This window comes from Nuphar pumila, chromosome 2, assembly GCF_984573655.1.
Source record: "Nuphar pumila chromosome 2, dmNupPumi1.hap1.1, whole genome shotgun sequence".
In the NCBI taxonomy this organism is placed as follows: Eukaryota; Viridiplantae; Streptophyta; class Magnoliopsida; order Nymphaeales; family Nymphaeaceae; genus Nuphar; species Nuphar pumila.
The window spans coordinates 93,933,047-93,937,870 of NC_143250.1; the positions used below are offsets into that span (position 1 = coordinate 93,933,047).

Genomic DNA, 4,824 nt, shown 5'->3' on the forward strand with positions numbered 1-4,824 from the left:
AATCATGAGGGATCAAAGTTCCGTTGGATATAACCGACTTGCTGTCAGCCTTATATAACTTGCTGTGGTCTAGCTAGGCTGGCCTGGCCTAACCTATCTTGAACATTGGCACGGTCTAGTTGTCCTTACCATAGTGACAGGTTAAAAACGGCAAATTAAATCTCGGGAGATTTTGAAAATTTTCATAAAATCTTGCATGTTTTTTTTTTGGACAAAATCTCGACAATAAAAAATAAATAAAAAGAATTATAAAAATTAATTTTTATAAGAAAATATAAATAAAACACATTTAAAAAGTAAAAATCTAGCGATATTTGTCACTGTTTGAAAATTTCGTGAGAAATTTGGGTTTTAAACTTTCAGACTATTTCTCGCTAGATTTTATAAAAAAAAAAAATCTCGCGGTATTTGTTACTGAGGTCCGTACCGGTAGCATCTTTAATCAGTTACCTCCCCCACAAATAACATCCACGCCTAATTGATCACTGTACCAAGAGAAATCACCATTAATTCAGAGAGAAAATATTGGGTTTACAAATAGGCCAAATCCAAAACTAAAATTAGATACAATTGATGAAGCTGCCAAATACTAATCCTTCATCTGTGGAGCCCGGCCAAGAACGGCACACCGGTCCGGGGCAGCCATGAACTTCCATCCAGAAAGGTACCGACGGTGAAAGCTGTGGCCTGCAACTCGGATCCAATCACGTGAAAACCGGGCCACTTGACCCGGCCGCTAAGGTTGGAACCCGGTCCATGGTTCTCATACTCCCCATAGTAGACAGTGGAATCATAAGGGTGGTCAACCCACTCGAGCCACCCTTCAGGCCGGATGAGGTTGGGCATGAAGGTCTGCATGAAGATGGTCCGGGCATAGGGTTTCCAAGGTCGGCCAAGGTAAGCCGGGTAATTGGAGAGGACCGGGGCTAGGTCCGAAGTGGGGTAGAGCCAGGAGTTGTGTATGACAAAGCCGGTATTCTGATTAGCGTCCTTACGTCCCTGTGCGGTGATGGAGATCTTCTGGTTGGGAAGCGGCTTCCGAGCATAGATGTTGCAGTTCTGGAAGAGGGCTGCACTGTTGCCGAAGATGAAGTCGACGGTGCCGTAGATGCTGCATTCGCGGTAGAATTGGCGGAGGGAGTGGGAGTAGAGTGTGTCCTGGTAGCCCTCTATGCTGCACCGGAAGAAGGCCGACCTGTCCGAGTCAACCCGCAGGGCCACGGCTTGGCCGCTCTGTGGCCCAGCCGTGTTTCGGAACGTGATGTCTCGGGCTATGAAGCCCGGTCCCGAGACAGCTGCAGACAATGAGAAACGGAGTCATCCAAAAAGAAGAACTGTAAGATGGAAACTGCTCCATTGTCTAGCTATTTATTAATTTTTAATAATATAAAAATTTTAAAAAAAATAATTAATTATATATTAATTTAGTAATTATTATTATTTACCTAATTAGTTGCATTAATTTTATGAAAACTAGAAAGAAAGATAATTGGTTGGCTATATGGGAACTTGTTAATTATCTATTTTTTTACATAATTAGTTGGGTTTGGGCCACAACAGCCCGTTTCACATTGCCTCATTGGGCCGGGTCATGGGCTGCTTTTCAAACTGGAGCCTGTTAAGAACCGGGCCAAAGCCCAGCCCATTAGTAAATGAGCTGGGCCATCTCTGGGCCAAGCCGCACTTAAAGCCTGGCAGGCCAAACTCTAAACGGGCCCAGGCCCGGGACGGCCCAATGCCCACCCCCACTTGTCTGTGTCATGTCTGTGAATGGGTTGGATCCCTCCCAAGACCAACCGGAGAAGAAAGCCCATGAGTACGATCAAATCAGAATAAAACCCATAAATCAAGTTCCAAGATATCACATTATCAGGGGTGCAAATAGATTGGATAAAATCTGGATGTGATTGATCCAAATCCCGTTCCTATTTTTAAGCCGCAAGGTTGAACCCAAATCCAATATCTAATCCAACATCTTGGTAAAAGAGAGAGAGAGAGAGAGAGAGACCCGAAAGAAGATCAACATTACCACTCATGAATATCAACAAAATGTTGAACCCATGAATCGAACAATATAGAAAACAAAACAAAAACATAGAAAAATAAAAAGCTAAAGAAAAAGAAACTACAGGCCGATAACAACAGACAACAAAGTCAAGCTCAACCAGGATCCGCTGGATTAGAAGAAATCACTCATGAATGAACGTTGTTCAAAGGGAATGAGAGGTCTCTAAGCTGCATACTTAGAATCGCATATACATCAACCAAAATTTCATGGACAAGATTATTAAGGACGATCGGAATTTAACTAAAAGTAGCAGCATTGGGTGCCATCCAAACAAACTACCAGAGAGAGAGAGAGAGAGAGATTACCAAATGTTGCAGTGCGGAAGGTGGTGAATCCCTGCAAGAAGTTCCTGTTTCCAGAGATGACAGTGACTCCCCTCCCCTCACCAATCAAGACTATGTTGGTCTTCTTCTTCTTTATCTGCACATATTCTCTATACACCCCACGCTTCACATGAATCACATACTTCCTAGCACTATGGCTAGGAGCAGCATCTATGGCTTCTATGATAGTGGTGTAATTCCCGCTACCATCCATCGCAACCACGGCATCGACATGTATTCGCTTCCGTCCCCGGAGCAAGACCTGCCGGTCATCGGCCTGAAACCAGGCCGGAAAACCATCATCGATGCTCGAGAAATTGGCGGAGGTGGCCGGTTCTATAGGCAGGCTGTGCACATTGCGCACCATTGCTAACATGCTACCTACTACTACTGTTATATGGTCCAAGTGCCCCTTTACGTACTCCGCTACTTGGCTGCTTGTGCCAATGAAGCCTTCTAGGCACGTATCTTGGTTGCCTAATGCAGCACTCAGCCATGAGACCACATCTGCTGATGAAGACCTAGAGTGCAATGTGTTCAGTTTTGGCAAAGACCAAGTGAGCTCTTGGGCTGAGAGGTCAAGAAGCTCTATGCAATCCCTCACTGCAGTTTGCTCTCTTTGATCCACTGACAATGGCATGAAGCCATATATCGAGTTGATCGCAGTTTGAACCTTACCAATCGTCGCGTTCATTGCGATGCCAAGGATTGATATCGATCCGTCGACTCGATCATATTCGCTTTGAGAAACAGGGTAGTGTGTCAAAGGAAATGATTGAACCAGGGAAAGAAAGAGGAACAGAGTCAGATGAAGAAGATGAGACCTTGAAGGTGACCAAGTCATGGTCACAATTTGGTAGTTGGTGTTTCTTCACCTCATGTTGTGATTCATGGTCCACGATCATATATGTAAATAGCCAAGAGAGGAATGATATGTGCCTTGCTACCTAAATATGCTTTTCCATTCATTCAATATTTGGTGCAGCCCAAACAAATTGTGAAGTTTCACATGAATTCTTTGTATTTTCCGCATAACTTTGCCGTGTCAAAAGAACCTTTTAAAGGTTCTTTCTTGCTTCACCTGCTTCCTTTTGTTCCCTTTTATGAGGTTCCTCATAAGGGTGTTTGGATGACACAGGAAAAACCAGATTTTGGTAGTTCTAGGCACTCCAAAAGACCTGTTATCCCCTGGATTTTCATATTTACACAACACTTCTTAGAGGCAGCAGCAAATTCTGGGTGCTATGGCATTTTAACACGTATCTACAGGACTAAGTTGGGATCAGGTGCAATGCCATTGCACAAATTCAATGTGAACACCACATTTCTTTGCACGATGCGTGTTTCTGGGTCCCAAAAAATGTGCCAACACAGGCTAATGTTCGTGGGTCCCATAGTCTGAGTTGGACAGGTGTTACGCAGCCTGGCAGTGGAATATCACATTATTTTGTCCAATGCAATTGTACCTGATCGGCCCTCATGCTGGTACCAAGAGAAAGGCAGAATGGTTGGGAAGCAGATCAGATAAAATGTTTTATGTAAATAGTCAACATCAAAGTGTAGGCATGTAATCTGTTTGGATTCAGGTCAGACATGCCCAAATACCATATTCAGGCTAATCCGAGTAGAAGTCAGATGGAGAAAAACTCACACCATGTCTGAATTTTTAAATGTAATTGGATGCAGATATCCATGAGATCCCCTTATCTGTCAGATTCAATAGCAAAATTCAAAACCATATATCTTAATCCGATTACAATCAAATATGTTTTGTGCTTAAAAATCTGACTAAACGCAGTTAGACCCAGTTGGATATCAGATAAAATCCGATCCATGGACATCCTTATGAAAGTTTCACCTATCAAGACAGGTGTCATGCATGTCCTGTATTGACATTTTATAGCAACCTTGTGAAACGCCATTTTTTTTACCTAATCCGCTCTTAAATGGTTGGATTTTGTAGTTCTATGCATGCCCACATTGGGATAAATAAAACAACTACCATTTTTCACAAGGAACTCGGCATCCACCTAAACCATTAATATGGTCCCCAAGGCATCAAGCATTGCTGTGGTACCCAAGCTCATGCCTGTCCTAGCTAGGATGAAAAGAGAGGCTAGAGGGAATGCTTGGTTGGTGCAAGCAAAGAATATGGTTGCAACATACACTACTTTTGGTTAGGTACCCCTTATCATCATCAAGCATAGGCCACCCTTTTGCTATTTGTTTAACAATACAAAAGAAAGATGCTCAAACGTGATGCATGATTTGGTTCCCAATCAATAAACTATCATTGAATGAAAGCTTTCTGTTGAAATAATGTTAAAGCTAAATAGCATGGCATGGGTCCAAGAAACTGTGGACATGAATTGGATGGCACCTCAACACATTGGTGTGAGATTTTTAAATGCCAACAGTTTCGTATGTAACCTA

At 42.8% G+C, this 4,824-nt stretch overlaps 1 pseudogene across 1 annotated transcript; it reads right to left on the minus strand.

The window, feature by feature from the left end:
• Positions 1-491: 491 nt before the first annotated feature.
• On the minus strand, positions 492-3,085 carry LOC149846177 (pectinesterase pseudogene; annotated as a pseudogene). Its single transcript, XR_016428132.1, has 2 exons — positions 2,374-3,085; positions 492-1,295 (listed from the first exon to the last, which is right to left on the minus strand). The product of XR_016428132.1 is annotated as a pectinesterase pseudogene (transcript).
• Between the last annotated feature and the right edge of the window lie 1,739 nt (positions 3,086-4,824).